Below are 21,752 nucleotides of genomic sequence, written 5' to 3'. Positions count from 1 at the left end.
GTGATGTTTGAAAAATGGCTTCAAATCGAAAATTTGGCCTCCAATTTCCTCCCACCCCCTCACGATGTGGGTGATGGCGGATATTTGTAATGAGTGAATTTTGTGTGCAGCTCTGACAATTATCAATGATAACATCATCATATCCAATGTTTTCAAAAAGCGTCAGCCTGCTACGCTAAATGCCTAAGTCATTTTTACATGTTTCTCATTTGCAATTTTGATTTTCTGAGTAATAAACCTATAATTAATAAAAATTTCCAGCCGCATTTTTCATTAACTTGTGGAATACATCTCTTTTGATGTATTTGACAAGTTAATGAAGAATGCTGCGGGAAATTTTTTTATTAATTATGGGTTTATTACTCAGAAAATCAAAATTGCAAATGAGAAACATGTAAAAATGACTTAGGCAATTAGCGTAGCAGGCTGACGAAATGCTGATTATATTCAACTGATCCTTTTGAGGAGTGTAAAATTTGGTATTTTACACTATTTTCGCCCATTAATATCAGGATGGAAAAGGCTTTATCTTAAAAATTTAGTTTTTTACACCAGGCCCATGAGCGGGCTGAATTTTGGTAGGAAAGGGGCTCCTTGCCCCTTTTCTTTTCCTTTGCCCTCCTGATTTTCTCTTTCATTTCAGAGGGGCACTTTTTTCTTTCATTTTTTGTCAGCTGCCCCCCCCCCCTTAGTCTTGCCCGGCCAATTGGCCGATATGGGATCGTGGCAACACTTGGTAACATTCTTTACGCCAGCAATCTATTTAATTATATCGATTGAGGATATCAGGGGTCACGGTCTTATATTTCTTGTTGTTGGGTTGTGTTTGTAGGATGAAAAGATCGTTTAAACTCAACAAATGTAATAATGTTCTGAATTTATACACTATTTTGGTCCATGATCGGGCTGAATTTTGGTAGAAAAGGGGCTCATTGCCCCTCTTTTTCCCTTTGCCCTCTTCATTTTTTTTTTGTCAGAGGGCACTTTTTTTTTCATTTTGTCCTCTCCTCAAGGTAGGACATATGACCGTTCTCAGGATTTGAAAATGACTACCCCTTCACAGGGAACTTGAATATTTGCACGAAATCAAGGAAAATCCCCCTCCCCATTGAATACCCCACCCTCTCCCTATTTTTTAAAAATCATTTTGAGGTTGCATTTTCATTTCACCCCCCCCCCGTAACGGGGAATCGAGGACATTTTTTCCAAAAAAAAACATCCCTATTCCTATTCATTTCAAGGACACTTTTGAATCCCCCCTTATTTAACCGGGAAATGAGGACAAGTTTTTGCGGAAAAAATATCCTATCCATTTTTGTGTGCCAGGACCTACTAAAAAACGAAGTCCCCCGTGGTATTGTATGGTTGCCAAATGATGATGACGTTGGGCATTGTAGTATGATAATAACGTTATGTCACAATGGTCGATGAGGTTTTCTTGACAATGAAATTCATTGTTAACCATGACATGCGCAGTTGATGAAGTTCTTGAAGAGCTTGAACAAATTCCCGCCTGAATTAAATCGTTGCGTTGTCAGCATTTTGAACGGACTGTCGATGTCGCTGCCTTGTTTGACTGATGATAAATGCTTTATGAAAATTGGTATGTATAAATGATCATTACATTTAGGCCTACTGCATTAGATGCTTTTAAGAGATCTGAAATTGATCATAAATTATAATCTGAAAAGTTGATTAATATTTGGTCCGACTGTGTGGTCCAATTTACAATTTTTTATTGTTTTCATTTTGTCTTTCTTCTAGCTTGCATGCATCAATAGTCGGGTTAATATAACGCATTGATTTCAGCAAAATCAAGTGGTATCACCAATAGAGGTCAAACTCGGATTCATGGTGTTGGGGAAAATTTTGTGGCTATCATTGGTCACTATTTTTCACATTCTCATTGTTCTCATTATCATAATGATAGCAATGGGAATGTACTGATGATCAGTTTGTAACTGGATTTCTCTAAACATCTGTTGTTGTATGCAATGCATGTTATTCTCCTAGGCCAAAAAAAATTGTCTCAAAGCTCTCCAACTCTGAACAACTAATGCGAAATTTGTTTTATACAGTTAGGACGCTGGACAACCGATTGTTATTGTTCTGCAAGGCTCACTCAGTCATTTGATAAGGCAATACAAACGATCGAATTTGGTATTCAAATGAACAAAATTTTGAGTTACACCTTTTCAGTGTAAAATTTTTTTCTCGGCAGTAAATGTCAGGAAAAACTGTAATGCTTGATACTGTATTTTTTTTTCAAATCTTAGTGTTAAACTTAGTCGTGAAATTCAGTCATTTAGTGTAAGATTTTCGATTTTCAGAACTTCAATATAGCAAAGAAATTACCTAGTGTTTCAATTGTCATGAAGGTGACTGGGTATAGTGCCTTTTGTTTGTGTTTGTTTGAAATTGCTTAAACCCACCGAAAGTCATAATGAAGCAGCCAAAACAATACAAGGTTAAACATGGAAGTTTATAACAACCTATTATGATGACCTAAAGGAAAAATCATTTATGGCAACAATGAGCCTTGCATTGTAAGTCATGGTTAAAATGTTTTGAGAACCCACCCCACCCCATAGGCCTACATAATATTACATACCGGTACCTTATAATATTTATATAGCGCGGCTATAGCTATACATTTAGAAAGTAGGTCCTATAGCGCTAAATTATGACAAATAGGCCTACACAAACCCGAACGCAAGTCTGAAGGGTGTAATGAAAATGAAAATTTTTCTAGGTTTGGACAGTGGATTTTCCCATGAACCTCATCCTAGGTAAATAAACAAACAAACAAACAGACAAAATGGTTTTCATAATCATGGAATCCATAGCCCCTATAAATTGAAATTGCAGGCTATCACGGGAGCAAATTTCCAAAATTCACACCTCATTTACCAGAATTGGGGATTTGGGCTACCAAATCGCTGGTCAGGCAATCCTGGGTTTCAATGGAAAAGGGACCTGGTTGACAACAATTGAAATATCGATTATTTCTGCTGGTTGCTCTCGAGATAAAGTACTGAGTTGGACATTTTCGGAGCATGAAGGGAAAAAGGGTAAGATAAAAACGGAAATTCTGACAAAACTATAATATATAGACCCACACGATGTGCTTTACAGAGGTGGGAAATATCTTTCTTTAGCAAACTACATTAGTTTGAGACGATAAATAATCAATTCCGTAAAAAGCTCGCGGGCGAACTAAAGGCCTATAAAAATAAAAAATATCACACTAAAAGACAAAATATGATGCTTGAATTTTAACACCAGGATTTAAAAAAATGTATATCCAAGCACTATGTCTTTAACTGACATTACTGAAGAAAAAAAACATTGCTTTATATTTGACCGAGAAAATAAATTTCATAGCAAAAAGGTGTATCTCTGAATTGTGCTGATTTTAACATGTATCGATCGACTTTTAGCGCGACTATGCATTTCTAAAGAATTGGTTGTCCAGCGTCCTAACTGTATAGGCATGCAATACAAGAAACATGTTGTTTTAGTTTTATTAGTCAATTTACTGCTCCTATTGGTGCTCTTGTGCAATTAGCATTTCAAAAGCTATTTCTTTGTCTTCATGAAGTCAAGTATATTGTCGAGTATATTGATAATAATCGTATGGAACTACACGTCGTATGGATTCCCTCTTTCTCTTTCCCTTCTCTTCCCCTCCCCTCTCATTTTTCCTCTCTCTCTCTCTCTCTCTCCCTCTCTTTTTTCCCTGCACTAGGGGGGGGGGCAAATAGATCATTTTTGCCAGTTTGTATGGTGTTTCATATCGTATGGATTCCCCATCTCTCTTCCTCTCCCCTCTCTTCCCCTCATTTTTCCCCTCTCTCCCCCCTCTTTTTTCCTCTCTTCCTCCTTTTTCCCTGCACTAGGGGGGAACAGGGCACAAATAGACAATTTTTGCCAGGCTTATTGATAAATAATCGTTAGGATTCCCATCTCTCTTCCTCTCTCCTCTCTTTTTTCCTCTCTCTCCCTCTTTCCTCTTTTTTTCCTTGCACTAGGGGGCGGGGCCCAAATCGGCAATTTTCCCCCTGCCCCTGCACAGGGGCGGCGCCAGGAATTTTTTTCAGGGGGCATTGAGGGGGTAAAGTGAATTTCAGGGGAGGGGGGCAAAATCAACAAATTTTACACAAAATCGCCGCAAAAAGTGGACATTTTCGTAATTTTGGGTTTTTACTGGGGGAAACAGGGGGAGCAAGAGTTCTGACTAGGGGCCAGCATTCCTTTTTGAAACGGCATTCCTTTTTGAAAATGAGTTAACCCATAAACATCTGCTTGCTTCCTTTGCATCAAACTTTTAGAGACTTTTTGACTTGAGAGATCACCAAACTTCATGGGAAGAGAATTTTGGACACCTCAAGAGGGATGTCAAAGTCGTTTATTGAACTGATTAAATTTTTGCAAGAAATTGACCAAATATTAGAGAATTAGGATGTAGCTACGTTTCATTTGGCAAAACTGGATAATATTTTTTTAATACCAAAAAATTAGTTCTGTATTTTGCCGCCCCTTCTTCTTCCGTTGCCCCTTCATTTTTGCCGCCCCCTGCTTTTACCCCGGGGGGCTGGCGCCCCCAAAGCCCCCCCCAAATACGCGCATGCATATTAGCTGATTAGGGAGACATTTTTATTATAAAAGTAGAAATATTTGTGCATGTAATATTTCGCTAGACTAATAAGATCAGATTTGCAATTTGGGTTCCCAAAGTTTGCCATGGGGATGGCAAAAAAGTGTCCTTAAATTCGCTAAAAATGGGACAAAAATTGACAAATGGGGACGGAACATTTCGCTTTGCCCCCTCACACTAATATCCTGGTTATGCCCAGGAGTCTTTGACAGGCAGGAAGGGGGAAAGCAATAGTTTGGAAAGCAGCAAACAATCATTATACCCGAGGCCTAAAAAAATAAGTAAACAGACCGTCCAATCCTAGTTTGGAGCTTTAGTCTTTGTAGGCTTTATAAAGAGTATGTAAGGGGGGGGGGGGCACTTCAATATGAAATGGATATAGTTGTAGGGCTGACACTTTCACAGTAAGGGTTATTCGGTGAGAGCAAAATGTAAAAAATATGGGGCATTTGGTGAGAGCCGAAACAGTGCCACAGAAACCTTGAACGTTGAATTTCTAGTTCTAAATGGCTTCATATTTCTTTGTTTTTTCAAAATAAGTAACAAAATTTGTGATAAATGAAAGTTGCTGTTCAAATTGAAAAAAAAAAAAATGACTAGGTGACAGATCAAAATAATGGAGAAATAGGGAGTCTTCAGGTAACAGAGCATATGTGACGTGTCATGTCAAAAGGAGACACTTTTGGGCAGGATCGTAAATGGAGAAATAGTCAAAAATCTGACCGGGGGTGATTTTTTCACAATTGTTTGGGTTTGTTGCGAATTTGTGATGTTATTGATGTTAAAAATATTGTCTGATAGTTTCAGACCGGAATATAACTGGCATCTTGTATTTTTTGAGGCATTTCTCAAGGTAATTCCTACTCTCAACATTGGCAATAATATTTTTAAAGCCCCATATCTCAATTTCCAATTTTATAATACCACAACTTACGAACTCAATATCTCCGCTTAGGAATGTCCAATTTCATTGGGGAAAACGGCGTTGTGGAGTAAAATATCTTTTTATTTCAGATATGTAAGAACCTCAAAATTGATAACCTGCCCAAAAGTGTCTCCTTTTGACATGACACGTCACATATGTTCGTAAACAAAAATGGGGTCTTTGGCTGCAAAAATTGACAAATGGGGACGGAACATTTCGCTTGCCCCCTCACACTAATATCCTGGTTATGCCCAGGATTCTTTGACAGGCAGGAAGGGGGAAAGCAATAGTTTGGAAAGCAGCAAACAATCATTATACCTGAGGCCTAAAAAAAAAAAAATAAGTAAAGAGATCGTCCAATCCTAGTTTGGAGCTTTAGTCTTTGTAGGCTTTATAAAGAGTATGTAAGGGTTAGACAGCATAATCAGCTTTGTATATCTTGTGATTAGTCAGAGGCCATTTATTGCAATCTGTATCAAATTGTACGGGGGGCACTTCAATATGAAATGGATATAGTTGTAGGGCTGACACTTTCACAGTAAGGGTTATTCGGTGAGAGCAAAATGTAAAAAATATGGGGCATTGGGTGAGAGCCGAAACAGTGCCACAGAAACCTTGAACGTTGAATTTCTAGTTCTAAATGGTTTCATATTTCTTTGTTTTTTCAAAATAAGTAACAAAATTTGTGATAAATGAAAGTTGCTGTTCAAATTGAAAAAAAAATGACAGATCAAAATAATGGAGAAATAGGGGGTCTTCAGGTAACAGAGCATGTGTTCATAAACAAAAATGGGGTCTTTGGCTGTGACAGCCCTACATAATTATGCATCACGTGGGATGGAGTACCCCCTCCCCCGGATTGTACCCATCCATTTCTAGTGATACTACCACATCAAAAATAGCTTAAAATGGCAATATATAACTAGGATTCACCTAACCTAAAAATTTTGTTTCATGCTATAAATATAAACGTCATAAAACTACATTAATTTGTGGTCATTTCATGAGAATCAATGTAGCATTGGGATAGCGATGTTTTCATGTATTTTTGTGGGACCTGAGAGCACATCATATATATCAAATTGCATTTTGAATACGAGGAATATCCTTCTGATATCAAATAATTTTGATTTTTCGAGATTCGCGATAGAGGCCTAATACATATTTTATGGCAAATGATAAAAAATTTGTATTTTTGAAATTTAACAATCCGCAAAGTAAATTGTATTTAAAGTGTATGTAGCTGGGAGGAAAAGTTGTCCATATTGTGAAAATTTGGATCTTTCTTATTGAAGTGAAGATATAGATTTTTTCCCCCAAAACACCAACAAAATTGAGGTCTTTTGAGAACAAATTTATATTTTCAATGTGAAAGGTCAAAACTTGATGGTCGGCGTTTCATCCCAGCTACATACACTTTCCATATCATTCGATTTATAAAGTTTACTTCAACAACTGTTGAAAATCTTAGGGGTCTTCATTGAACTTGGATTGATCTTATGTAAAAATGTGAACAGTACTTTTTAACTTGATCATGTTAAGATGCATCCAATAATTTACTAAAAATGATTTGATATTTTGTAACTTTTCTTTTATGTTACAGCATTGGAAGTAGATGATAGAAGATTGATACCGTACTTGCAGTTGAAAATATCATACATGGAATGGTTGGTAATGGTTAATGATAATAACTATAACCATGAACGATAACAGGTGGTGACCAAGAACAGTGGTTGTAAAATGGCAGATTAATGATGAAGGGTTCCAATCATAAAGTATGTAAATATGCAGCACAGATGGTGAGTAATTGGCTGTTTTGCAGTCAAAATCGAGAAAGTGAAAAAACAGTGCTTTTTGAATATATGCATCAATGTTCCATGGTCTGTCTTTGTTAATTGAATAGTCTTATCTGTGTCTTGGTGTTAATGTCCTGTGTCTATCTTGGCTGAAAGAGTCTGCTGCGCTCGTGAAAGTTTGATTGTATCTTTCATTCTATTCCATTCCCAGGATTCTATTCCATTTCATTGCATTCTATTGTTCATGCAATTATACTGTACAATTGCCACTTGCCTTGGCAGAGTGTTATCGGCTTTGACTTCGGGAACTCTGCGGAAATCACACCCTCTCCTACTGGTCTAGCCCCCAGTTAGAGAGAGAGTTTATAAATTCCTGTCCGACCAGTTGTACTGTACAATTGACCAATTGTACAGTTTAATTGCTATTGTGTACTTCCTAGACAGTACTGTCGGCGACCGGTGTCCCTAGCCCGCTCCTACTGGCCTAGCCCCCAGTTAGTGAGCTTTTGTGTTTGTACTGTCTCTCTGTATTTGTCTTTCTGTCTTGTCCAGTTAGTGAGCTTTTGTGTTTGTACTGTCTCTCTGTATTTGTCTTTCTGTCTTGTCCTGTTTGTGCACTTGGGGTCTTTATGTCTATTTTATGTGCATCTTGTTTTGTTAATGTTGTGTATGTTCACAAAGTGCATGGGCTGGGGAGGGGGGAGAGGGAGCGCATGGTTGATTTTTATTATATATACTAACATTTCTTTTGTGCATTTTCTTTGTATTTCAGATAGCTTGTGGATCTGGAGATTGGAGTTACGACAGAAAAGGAGGCAATAAAGAGTCAGTGTTGTGTTTTGTATGTATAGAATAGATATTGTAAGATAGATCTAAAGTGTATAAAATAGATATGGTGAGGGGCTGGTCCTTTAATTGCCAGAGTGAGGATGTGAGCTTCCTCCACCTCCCTAGCTCTAGGATAGATATAGCCTGTTGGCGACCTAAACTGTATAAAATAGATATGCTTGTTGGCAACCTAAAATGTATAAAATAGGTATGGTGAAATAGATCTGCTTGTTGGCAACCTAAAATGTATAACATAGATATGGCGAACATTTTACTTGAATTGCTGAGTATGAAGCCCACTCATGTCGACTTCCTAAGCCTTTTCAGCCTGTGTAATGTGTAGATGCATCCTTGCTGTTCACCATGCTTGTAAGAAATACTTTAAGTGAGTAGATCTATATATTGATCGGGAGTTCATGGTCTGGTATCTAGTTAGGCTAGGGATAGGGTTAGGGCCAAGGGATAGGGTTAGTGGTGGGATTAGGGTTAGAGGTAGGGGAGGGTTAGAACTAGGATTAGGCCAGGGTTAGGTTTAGAGGTACCAGTCTGAAATTTTGCATCCGTACATAGTACCTTCTCATGAGGAGTATTTAGTGCAAACATGATGAGCAGTATGGTTAGTGTTTTCATGTTGCACTTGTCTGGATGGTCTTTTGTTTGTCTTCAGAAAGTGGGTCTAGTGCTTGGCAATTGGAGCATAGTGTTCCTATTTGTATATGGTAGGATACTAGGATAACTCTATAATATAGATATGCTTTGTTGGCAAACTAAAATGTATAATATAGTCATAGATATAGTGAGATAGATATAATGCTTGTTGGCAAACTAAAATATCTAATATAGTCATAGATATAGTGAGATAGATGATATGCTTGTTGGCAAACTAAAATATATAATATAGATATAGTGAGATAGATATGCTTGTTGGCAAACTAAAATATATAATATAGTCATAGATATAGTGAGATAGATATGCTTGTTGGCAAACTAAAATGTCTAATAATAGTCATAGATATAGTAAGATAGATATGCTTGTTGGCAAACTAAAATGTCTAATATAGTCGGATATAATGAGATAGATATGCTTGTTGGCAAACTAAAATGTATAACATAGATATGATGCAATATGCTTGTTGGCAGCCTAAATTGTATAACAGATATATAATAAAAATATATAAATAAATTTCGGATTTATCTAGATAGATATCTTAGAGCATATGGAGATATGGTGAAATAAATAGCATGATTGTATTGACTGGATCTCTGTACTTTGTATTTCAGAACGACATGCTTTCGTTGCATTTTATTTACTTTACTGACACATTTTTTCTTTGTAAGTGATTTTATTCTTTCAGATCGTAATGGTTTTGCTAACCACTGAACAGCTTCCTCGCCAATTGCCTATGTAACATCCATGGCTTTAAGCAAGTACCCAACAGTGATGAGCTGTACAGATTGACACCCAAAGCCACCATAAAAGAGGTTGACAACATGTGCTGTACCCAAAGTACATACCAAAGCTTATCTTGGAGAGGATATCTCGCTCTCAGCTCAAGATGGTCCACTTGGAGCATATGGAGAAAACTTGTGTTCGGCTTTGTCTTTGCAGCAAGGCCAAAAAAGGATTTGGTGGACGTGATTATCCTGCAGGTTGGTATCTATTACATGTCAATAATTTTGCATACTCACTGCAATTGCTGGGTTAGGAGTAACTGGCAGCTCAAATTTAGGAGGTATTACTTTGCCTATTAGATGTTAGACATAATGATAAAGGAACATGATACCTTATACTTATTTTGGTGTAAGCAAAACTAAAATTATATCTAATGCTATCAAAATGGATTAGTATTAACATTATAATGTGTTATTTGCATCATATTATACCTTGCAATGTATAATGTTCTGTGTACTGAGGGTGTTGTGACCAACGTAAATTAAATGGTGGGTAAGTGAGATGCTGTTGGTTTCATTTAGCCATTGAAGATATTTAGGTGTGTCTTCCAATTTCGAGTGATCCATGTAAGTACAGTTAACAGAATAGTGTGATGTTTGTATGGCAGTGATACAATATTGCATTGTCCAGTTTTGAATCATGCCTGTAGCCATTATTTCTGCGGGGGGTAGCAGGACTTCAAAAATGTGAAACTTTAAAATCTGCTTGCATCTAAAAGGTACAACCAAAAAAAGAGGATCCTGTTTGAAATTTACTTTTAAATTACTATTTGTGTAGATTTGAACAAGTCCACCTATATATGTGCGACTCACAGTTGATTTTATTCTTTCAGATTGTAATGGTTTTGCTAACCACTGAACCTTTGACAGCCTACATAACATCCAAGACATTAAACAAGTACCCAACAGTGATGAGCTGTACAGATTGACACCCAAAGCCACCGTAAAAGAGGTTGCAGACAACACATGCTGTACCCAAAGTACATACCAAAGCTTATCTTGGAGAGGACATCTATCTCGCTCTCAGCTCAAGATATTAGAAGATGGTCCACTTAGAGCATATGAAGAAAACTTGTACGTTGCAGCATGGCCAGAAAAGGATTTGGTGTACAGTTAGCTGGTGATTATCCTGCAGGTTGGTATTACATGTCATTAATTATGCATACTCACCGCAATTACTGTTATTACTGTTATTGTTAACATTATAATGTGTTATTTGCATCATATTATACCTTGCAATGTATAATGTTCTGTATGCTGAGGGTGTTGTGACCAACGTAAATTAAGGAATCACACCACTAAATCAAGTTCCTATTCTTTTATGTGTTAAGAGGTACCTAAGAAATCGTCATTTTCTCATGGTTAGAACGTGCTAGGGCATTCAAAACAAAAGATTTCTAAAAGATTGATATATTCTACCCTAAAACCACCATTATTTTGGTAGTTGAGTGGCTCGATTTTTCGCAGTGGTGCATTGAACATGATGTAAACCATACCAAAGCCCACATCTCAGCGCCTATATGCTGTGACGTCATTTGGTGCATGGAACTAAAAAATATCTCCTAAAATGTCAGAATTGTAATATTTTTTATTATTTTATGCTTGGATGATAAGAAAAACATCCAAAGAGCACATCACCAAAAAATAGGCACATCAGCCTTCATTTCAAACTTTTTTTCCATTAAAATGCACCTGGTATGGTCAGCGAATAAAAACACTGGTTGTTATTTCTTCAGTCAGATAGGGTTGGAACTGATTTAGTGGTGTGATCTCTTAAGGGAGCAAAAATTGTTTAAAAAGACCATTTTACATGATATTCAGTCTTTCTTCGCATATCTTGACCAATTAAAAGTGAAATAATTCAAGTTTAAATATAATTCTGAGTCAAATTAATGCAGTATGTGCATTGCTAATCATGCACTATCTACTGAAGATAGCAACATTAAGATAATCAGGCAGGGCCTACGTTTTTGCTTTTCAACCTTTCAGATGTTTTTAATTTAGTCACAGGACACATGTAAAAGTTGAGACAAATGTTTATATATCCAGATCTATTGCCAAGTAGGCAATGCCATGTAGTTGAAATTACTAATGAAACCCATCATCCCTTTTTAAATGCTTTTCTTGTTTGCTGTTTTCTTGATTAATCTTGCTTGTAAATAGTCAAAAATGCTTGAAGGGTGCCTTCTTTTACTCCATCCATGATACCATGAATTGATGGTCACACAACTGAAAAAACACAAAATTGAAATCAGACGTTACTGCAACTGCCAGGCCTAACCGAACTCGGTCTTAAGGGATCACACCACTAAATCAAGTTCCTATTCTTTTATGTGTTAAGAGGTACCTAAGAAATCGTCATTTTCTCATGGTTAGAACATGCTAGGGCATTCAAAACAAAAAGTTTCTAAAAGATTGTGATATATTCTACCCTAAAACCACCATTATTTTGGTAGTTGAGCGGCTCGATTTTTCGCAGTGGTGCATTGGACATGATGTAAACCATACCAAAGCCTACATCTCAGAGCCTCTATGCTGTGACGTCATTTGGTGCATGGAACTAAAACATCTTCCTAAAATGTCAGAATTGTAATATTTTTAAATATTTTATGCTTGGATGATAAGAAAAACATCCAAAGAGCACAACTATCACCAAAAAATAGGCACATCAGCCTTCATTTCAAACTTTTTTCCATTAAAATGCACCTGGTATGGTCAGCGAATAAAAACACTGGTTGTTATTTCTTCAGTCAGATAGGGTTGGAACTGATTTAGTGGTATGATCTCTTAAACATGTTGTCTCTGTATTTTGCATGCTTGGTGACTGGTGGGTAAGTGAGATGCTGTTATTTAGTAATGTAACATCTCAGTTTTATTTTTTGTTGTATTTTGCAGATGCCTGGATTTGATGTAGAGGTGGTTTAGTTTAGGCATTGAAGATTTTTAGATGTGTCTTCCAATTTCAAGTGATCCATGTAAGTACAATTAACAGAAAATGTGATGTTTGTATGGCAGTGATATTGTATTGTCCAGTTTTGACTCATGCCTGTAGCCATTATTTGCAGGGGATAGCAGGACTTCAAAAGAAACCTTTTAAACAAAATCTGCTTGCATCTAAAATGTACACCAAAAAAAAAGAGGATTCTGTTTGAAATTTACTTTTAAATTACTTTTTTGGGTAGATTTGAACAAGTTCACCAATATGTGCAACTCAGTTTTGAGCTGTTTTGAGGCCTTTCACAAATGGTAAATTGCTCAAAACCAATCAAATTGCTGAATAGTCACATTATAGTGATAAATAGCTGTAAATTGCATAAATTTAGGCTAATTTAAAACTAATCATGTGGTAATTAAGAGTTGTAGAGAATGTGTATATAGTTAAGAGGATGCCTCAGTACTATTATCATGGTTATGACCAAGCTGGGCCTGTTTACTTTTAGAACACTTTAACAAAAAACTACTTGTATAGGCCCTACCCAGTGGCATATTGAAGGGTTGTGACACCAGGGGCACCCATTATTTCTTAAAGCAAGAAAATTTGCACAATATAAAGCCCTGGCACGTACCCTCCCTTGACCCCTAGCCACGCCACTATATGATAGATCAAAACGTAGACCCTGATTCATTTCGTCAATCATAAATCAAGCTAAAATACCCACTTTTCCTTCCTGTAGGCCATGTCGCCATGATTGGTGAAGTAAGCATAGAGGACAATGTGGTGTTCACCGATATCAATGAATGAATACAAGGTAAGCATATAGTAAACAAAAAAAGATCTTGATCAGAATTTCTATTTTAATTTTATTTTTGATCTGTTCACCAATTTTGATTTTTAAATCACCCATATTAGTTCAACTATGTTGTCAAGTATGCAATAAGGGGCCAACTTGTAAATGTACCGACGTAAATATTTTTTACCGACGGATTGCAGACCCAAATTTTTTTTGATGGTTTGAAAAAGTGGAGAGGAAAAAAAGATTATAGGCACTACGAACCTAAAACCAATGAACAATTTAACTTTTTTTTTTTACAATTTTGCCCTTTTTTCTTTTAAGCAAGGTAAAAAAATAGATCACAGATTTTTATAAAAATCCTGCATATGCTCATTATACATCTAATTAATTCATCTTTTGTGGGACAATGAAAAATAGAAAAGTGCAAATTCCAAGATAAAGTAAACTATCATGTATAGAAGTGAGCCATGCACATATGCTACCCACCCAGAAAAAAATTGCATCTTGACTTGGTCTAACTTGACAAATCTGGACCAAAATGAGGTGGCGTACTTGAAGCTGCTTGAAATTTGTGTCAATGTTTTGTTTGCTTAATTTGAACTTACCAAAATTATGTGTCCTCTAACACTATTAATGAATCAAAATATCAAAGAACAATCATTTAAAACATACTTCAAAAGTGGATTATGCATTTTTAATATTATGCAACCTTTAGGTTAATCACTCATGCTTACTTTCTTTCTTTCATAATTTCATTTCTATGTTTCAGAAATTTGGTGTCGCGATGCTACTTGAACTTCTGAATATGCGATTTGTCTCAAAAGATATACTACATTCGGACTTACCCATTAAACCAACAACACAGTTTCCCCCAAGAACATTGACATTATTGGATCAATTCTGATTATCAATTCGACACGCATTGAAGCAGTTAGAAGAAAAGTAGAGACGCATCTAAAGCAACACAACTTGATTAATTGTGCTAGGATTTGTTTGCAGCATTGCAGAGTACATGGAAGAAGAAGAAAGATTATGATGTTTTAACTTAAGTATATAATTTGTAAGTAATACCAAGTTCTAGTGCAAGTGATGCTTATGCTTATAATATAGAAATCATAAATAAGTTAAAGCCTTAATGTACGATCTTTTTTCAGAACATACCTTTATTTTTTTTCAAACCCGATTTTTTAGCATATTTGTAATACTTACACATGTTCCAACTTAAATCTATGAGCAAACTGTAAAATTCGCCTTATTTGTAGTAAAACGGGATGATTTTCTGTTGGTCCGACATATCATTTTATTAGATTTTTAGATTATGATAATATGTCAGAACGATCCACAGATCGTAGTTTCCTGCAAAGCAAGTTTGGTTACGCTCCCTCCACATGTAGGGAGCGTAACCAATCTGGCTGCGCGTCCTAATCCAAATAGTGCGAGGTATTTCAAGTGATAGAGGTGAAGTTTATGATTTTGTTTCTTTGCAAATTCCCAATGTTTTTCGCGTCCAAATGTATTGGGAACTTTCATAATGATAGCATATTATCATTCTGGAAGAATTTTTTTTTAAAAGATCGTACATTAAGGCTTTAATGAAACATGTAAATAGGTAGATAAGATGCCAATTCTGGATTAGTGTGGATTATACTCAACTCAAGCATACAAATTTATTTAAGAAATCTTATAAATTGCCCACCCTGGTGACATTATATCTCACGTGGGGACGGTATAGCTAACCTTGTGATGTCACCGGGGTTGGCCGCATAGCTGACTTGGGGTGCGTTTGCCCCCACAGGTGTCAATCACTCCATTCAGTAAAGCATAAAATTAGTCATTTATTTAGGAATCCTTGTGATGTCACCGGGGTTGGCCGCATAGCTGACTTGGGGTGCGTTTGCCCCCACAGGTGTCAATCACTCCATTCAGTAAAGCATAAAATTAGTCATTTATTTAGGAATCCTTGTGATGTCACCGGGTTGGCCGCATAGCTGACTTGGGGTGCGTTTGCCCCACAGGTGTCAATCACTCCATTCAGTAAAGCATAAAATTAGTCATTTATTTACGAATCCTTGTGATGTCACCGGGGTTGGCCGCATAGCTGACTTGGGGTGCGTTTGCCCCCACAGGTGTCAATCACTCCATTCAGTAAAGCATAAAATTAGTCATTTATTTACGAATCCTTGTGATGTCACCGGGGTTGGCCGCATAGCTGACTTGGGGTGCGTTTGCCCCCACAGGTGTCAATCACTCCATTCAGTAAAGCATAAAATTAGTCATTTATTTACGAATCCTTGTGATGTCACCGGGGTTGGCCGCATAGCTGACTTGGGGTGCGTTTGCCCCCACAGGTGTCAATCACTCCATTCAGTAAAGCATAAAATTAGTCATTTATTTAGGAATCCTTGTGATGTCACCGGGGTTGACCGCATAGCTGACTTGGGGTGCGTTTGCCCCCACAGGTGTCAATCACTCCATTCAGTAAAGCATAAAATTAGTCATTTATTTAGGAATCCTTGTGATGTCACCGGGGTTGGCAGCATAGCTGACTTGGGGTGCGTTTGCCCCACAGGTGTCAATCACTCCATTCAGTAAAGCATAAAATTAGTCATTTATTTAGGAATCCTTGTGATGTCACCGGGGTTGGCCGCATAGCTGACTTGGGGTGCGTTTGCCCCACAGGTGTCAATCACTCCATTCAGTAAAGCATAAAATTAGTCATTTATTTAGGAATCCTTGTGATGTCACTGGGGTTGGCTGCATAGCTGACTTGGGGTGCGTTTGCCCCACAGGTGTCAATCACTCCATTCAGTAAAGCATAAAATTAGTCATTTATTTAGGAATCCTTGTGATGTCACCGGGGTTGGCCGCATAGCTGACTTGGGGTGCGTTTGCCCCCACAGGTGTCAATCACTCCATTCAGTAAAGCATAAAATTAGTCATTTATTTAGGAATCCTTGTGATGTCACCGGGGTTGGCCGCATAGCTGACTTGGGGTGCGTTTGCCCCACAGGTGTCAATCACTCCATTCAGTAAAGCATAAAATTAGTCATTTATTTAGGAATCCTTGTGATGTCACTGGGGTTGGCCGCATAGCTGACTTGGGGTGCGTTTGCCCCCACAGGTGTCAATCACTCCATTCAGTAAAGCATAAAATTAGTCATTTATTTAGGAATCCTTGTGATGTCACCGGGGTTGGCCGCATAGCTGACTTGGGGTGCGTTTGCCCCCACAGGTGTCAATCACTCCATTCAGTAAAGCATAAAATTAGTCATTTATTTAGGAATCCTTGTGATGTCACCGGGGTTGGCGGCATAGCTGACTTGGGGTGCGTTTGCCCCACAGGTGTCAATCACTCCATTCAGTAAAGCATAAAATTAGTCATTTATTTACGAATCCTTGTGATGTCACCGGGGTTGGCCGCATAGCTGACTTGGGGTGCGTTTGCCCCACAGGTGTCAATCACTCCATTCAGTAAAGCATAAAATTAGTCATTTATTTAGGAATTCTTGTGATGTCACCGGGGTTGGCCGCATAGCTGACTTGGGGTGCGTTTTCCCCCACAGGTGTCAATCACTCCATTCAGTAAAGCATAAAATTAGTCATTTATTTAGGAATCCTTGTGATGTCACCGGGGTTGGCCGCATAGCTGACTTGGGGTGCGTTTGCCCCACAGGTGTCAATCACTCCATTCAGTAAAGCATAAAATTAGTCATTTATTTACGAATCCTTGTGATGTCACCGGGGTTGGCCGCATAGCTGACTTGGGGTGCGTTTGCCCCACACGTGTCAATCCTTCCCTTCGGTCAAGCGTAAAATTAGTCATTTATTTACGAATCCTTGTGATGTCACCGGGGTTGGCCGCATAGCTGACTTGGGGTGCGTTTGCCCCACAGGTGTCAATCACTCCATTCAGTAAAGCATAAAATTAGTCATTTATTTACGAATCCTTGTGATGTCACCGGGGTTGGCCGCATAGCTGACTTGGGGTGCGTTTGCCCCCACAGGTGTCAATCACTCCATTCAGTAAAGCATAAAATTAGTCATTTATTTAGGAATCCTTGTGATGTCACCGGGGTTGGCCGCATAGCTGACTTGGGGTGCGTTTGCCCCACAGGTGTCAATCACTCCATTCAGTAAAGCATAAAATTAGTCATTTATTTACGAATCCTTGTGATGTCACCGGGGTTGGCCGCATAGCTGACTTGGGGTGCGTTTGCCCCACAGGTGTCAATCACTCCATTCAGTAAAGCATAAAATTAGTCATTTATTTAGGAATCCTTGTGATGTCACCGGGGTTGGCCGCATAGCTGACTTGGGGTGCGTTTGCCCCACAGGTGTCAATCACTCCATTCAGTAAAGCATAAAATTAGTCATTTATTTACGAATCCTTGTGATGTCACCGGGGTTGGCCGCATAGCTGACTTGGGGTGCGTTTGCCCCCACAGGTGTCAATCACTCCATTCAGTAAAGCATAAAATTAGTCATTTATTTAGGAATCCTTGTGATGTCACCGGGGTTGGCCGCATAGCTGACTTGGGGTGCGTTTGCCCCCACAGGTGTCAATCACTCCATTCAGTAAAGCATAAAATTAGTCATTTATTTAGGAATCCTTGTGATGTCACCGGGGTTGGCTGCATAGCTGACTTGGGGTGCGTTTGCCCCACAGGTGTCAATCACTCCATTCAGTAAAGCATAAAATTAGTCATTTATTTAGGAATCCTTGTGATGTCACTGGGGTTGGCTGCATAGCTGACTTGGGGTGCGTTTGCCCCACAGGTGTCAATCACTCCATTCAGTAAAGCATAAAATTAGTCATTTATTTAGGAATCCTTGTGATGTCACCGGGGTTGGCCGCATAGCTGACTTGGGGTGCGTTTGCCCCCACAGGTGTCAATCACTCCATTCAGTAAAGCATAAAATTAGTCATTTATTTAGGAATCCTTGTGATGTCACCGGGGTTGGCCGCATAGCTGACTTGGGGTGCGTTTGCCCCCACAGGTGTCAATCACTCCATTCAGTAAAGCATAAAATTAGTCATTTATTTAGGAATCCTTGTGATGTCACCGGGGTTGGCCGCATAGCTGACTTGGGGTGCGTTTGCCCCCACAGGTGTCAATCACTCCATTCAGTAAAGCATAAAATTAGTCATTTATTTAGGAATCCTTGTGATGTCACCGGGGTTGGCCGCATAGCTGACTTGGGGTGCGTTTGCCCCACAGGTGTCAATCACTCCATTCAGTAAAGCATAAAATTAGTCATTTATTTAGGAATCCTTGTGATGTCACCGGGGTTGGCCGCATAGCTGACTTGGGGTGCGTTTGCCCCACAGGTGTCAATCACTCCATTCAGTAAAGCATAAAATTAGTCATTTATTTAGGAATCCTTGTGATGTCACCGGGGTTGGCCGCATAGCTGACTTGGGGTGCGTTTGCCCCCACAGGTGTCAATCACTCCATTCAGTAAAGCATAAAATTAGTCATTTATTTAGGAATCCTTGTGATGTCACCGGGGTTGGCATAGCTGACTTGGGGTGCGTTTGCCCCACAGGTGTCAATCACTCCATTCAGTAAAGCATAAAATTAGTCATTTATTTAGAATCCTTGTGATGTCACCGGGGTTGGCCGCATAGCTGACTTGGGGTGCGTTTGCCCCACAGGTGTCAATCACTCCATTCAGTAAAGCATAAAATTAGTCATTTATTTAGGAATCCTTGTGATGTCACCGGGGTTGGCCGCATAGCTGACTTGGGGTGCGTTTGCCCCACAGGTGTCAATCACTCCATTCAGTAAAGCATAAAATTAGTCATTTATTTAGGAATCCTTGTGATGTCACCGGGGTTGGCCGCATAGCTGACTTGGGGTGCGTTTGCCCCACAGGTGTCAATCACTCCATTCAGTAAAGCATAAAATTAGTCATTTATTTAGGAATCCTTGTGATGTCACCGGGGTTGGCCGCATAGCTGACTTGGGGTGCGTTTGCCCCACAGGTGTCAATCACTCCATTCAGTAAAGCATAAAATTAGTCATTTATTTAGAATCCTTGTGATGTCACCGGGGTTGGCCGCATAGCTGACTTGGGGTGCGTTTGCCCCCACAGGTGTCAATCACTCCATTCAGTAAAGCATAAAATTAGTCATTTATTTAGGAATCCTTGTGATGTCACCGGGGTTGGCCGCATAGCTGACTTGGGGTGCGTTTGCCCCACAGGTGTCAATCACTCCATTCAGTAAAGCATAAAATTAGTCATTTATTTACGAATCCTTGTGATGTCACCGGGGTTGGCCGCATAGCTGACTTGGGGTGCGTTTGCCCCCACAGGTGTCAATCACTCCATTCAGTAAAGCATAAAATTAGTCATTTATTTAGGAATCCTTGTGATGTCACTGGGGTTGGCCGCATAGCTGACTTGGGGTGCGTTTGCCCCCACGGGTGTCAATCACTCCATTCAGTAAAGCATAAAATTAGTCATTTATTTACGAATCCTTGTGATGTCACCGGGGTTGGCCGCATAGCTGACTTGGGGTGCGTTTGCCCTCACAGGTGTCAATCACTCCATTCAGTAAAGCATAAAATTAGTCATTTATTTAGGAATCCTTGTGATGTCACCGGGGTTGGCCGCATAGCTGACTTGGGGTGCGTTTGCCCCACAGGTGTCAATCACTCCATTCAGTAAAGCATAAAATTAGTCATTTATTTAGGAATCCTTGTGATGTCACCGGGGTTGGCCGCATAGCTGACTTGGGGTGCGTTTGCCCCACAGGTGTCAATCACTCCATTCAGTAAAGCATAAAATTAGTCATTTATTTAGGAATCCTTGTGATGTCACCGGGGTTGGCCGCATAGCTGACTTGGGGTGCGTTTGCCCCACAGGTGTCAATCACTCCATTCAGTAAAGCATAAAATTAGTCATTTATTTAGGAATCCTTGTGATGTCACCGGGGTGGGCCGCATAGCTGACTTGGGGTGCGTTTGCCCCCACAGGTGTCAATCACTCCATTCAGTAAAGCATAAAATTAGTCATTTATTTAGGAATCCTTGTGATGTCACCGGGGTTGGCCGCATAGCTGACTTGGGGTGCGTTTGCCCCCACAGGTGTCAATCACTCCATTCAGTAAAGCATAAAATTAGTCATTTATTTAGGAATCCTTGTGATGTCACCGGGGTTGGCCGCATAGCTGACTTGGGGTGCGTTTGCCCCCACAGGTGTCAATCACTCCATTCAGTAAAGCATAAAATTAGTCATTTATTTAGATCCTTGTGATGTCACCGGGGTTGGCCGCATAGCTGACTTGGGGTGCGTTTGCCCCCACAGGTGTCAATCACTCCATTCAGTAAAGCATAAAATTAGTCATTTATTTAGGAATCCTTGTGATGTCACCGGGGTTGGCCGCATAGCTGACTTGGGGTGCGTTTGCCCCACAGGTGTCAATCACTCCATTCAGTAAAGCATAAAATTAGTCATTTATTTAGGAATCCTTGTGATGTCACCGGGGTTGGCCGCATAGCTGACTTGGGGTGCGTTTGCCCCACAGGTGTCAATCACTCCATTCAGTAAAGCATAAAATTAGTCATTTATTTAGGAATCCTTGTGATGTCACCGGGGTTGGCCGCATAGCTGACTTGGGGTGCGTTTGCCCCCACAGGTGTCAATCACTCCATTCAGTAAAGCATAAAATTAGTCATTTATTTAGGAATCCTTGTGATGTCACCGGGGTTGGCCGCATAGCTGACTTGGGGTGCGTTTGCCCCACAGGTGTCAATCACTCCATTCAGTAAAGCATAAAATTAGTCATTTATTTAGGAATCCTTGTGATGTCACCGGGGTTGGCCGCATAGCTGACTTGGGGTGCGTTTGCCCCCACAGGTGTCAATCACTCCATTCAGTAAAGCATAAAATTAGTCATTTATTTAGGAATCCTTGTGATGTCACGGGGGTTGGCCGCATAGCTGACTTGGGGTGCGTTTGCCCCAACAGGTGTCAATCACTCCATTCAGTAAAGCATAAAATTAGTCATTTATTTAGGAATCCTTGTGATGTCACCGGGGTTGGCGGCATAGCTGACTTGGGGTGCGTTTGCCCCACAGGTGTCAATCACTCCATTCAGTAAAGCATAAAATTAGTCATTTATTTACGAATCCTTGTGATGTCACCGGGGTTGGCCGCATAGCTGACTTGGGGTGCGTTTGCCCCCACAGGTGTCAATCACTCCATTCAGTAAAGCATAAAATTAGTCATTTATTTAGGAATTCTTGTGATGTCACCGGGGTTGGCCGCATAGCTGACTTGGGGTGCGTTTTCCCCCACAGGTGTCAATCACTCCATTCAGTAAAGCATAAAATTAGTCATTTATTTAGGAATCC

At 39.4% G+C, this 21,752-nt stretch overlaps 2 long non-coding RNA genes across 2 annotated transcripts; both read left to right on the top strand.

The window, feature by feature from the left end:
* The first annotated feature begins 1,535 nt into the window (after positions 1 to 1,535).
* Positions 1,536 to 8,202, top strand: LOC140160313 (uncharacterized). The gene is made up of 3 exons (XR_011859940.1): positions 1,536 to 1,603; positions 7,186 to 7,381; positions 8,151 to 8,202. It is a non-coding gene; the product is annotated as an uncharacterized lncRNA (long non-coding RNA).
* Positions 8,203 to 10,737: 2,535 nt separating this feature from the next.
* On the top strand, positions 10,738 to 14,217 carry LOC140160312 (uncharacterized). Its single transcript, XR_011859939.1, has 4 exons — positions 10,738 to 10,793; positions 12,554 to 12,633; positions 13,333 to 13,407; positions 14,162 to 14,217. It is a non-coding gene; the product is annotated as an uncharacterized lncRNA (long non-coding RNA).
* Positions 14,218 to 21,752: the final 7,535 nt, after the last annotated feature.

This window comes from Amphiura filiformis, chromosome 9, assembly GCF_039555335.1.
Source record: "Amphiura filiformis chromosome 9, Afil_fr2py, whole genome shotgun sequence".
Taxonomy (NCBI): Eukaryota; Metazoa; Echinodermata; class Ophiuroidea; order Amphilepidida; family Amphiuridae; genus Amphiura; species Amphiura filiformis.
The sequence above is the reverse complement of the archived record's forward strand: the minus strand, read 5'-3'. Positions and strand labels throughout refer to the sequence as shown.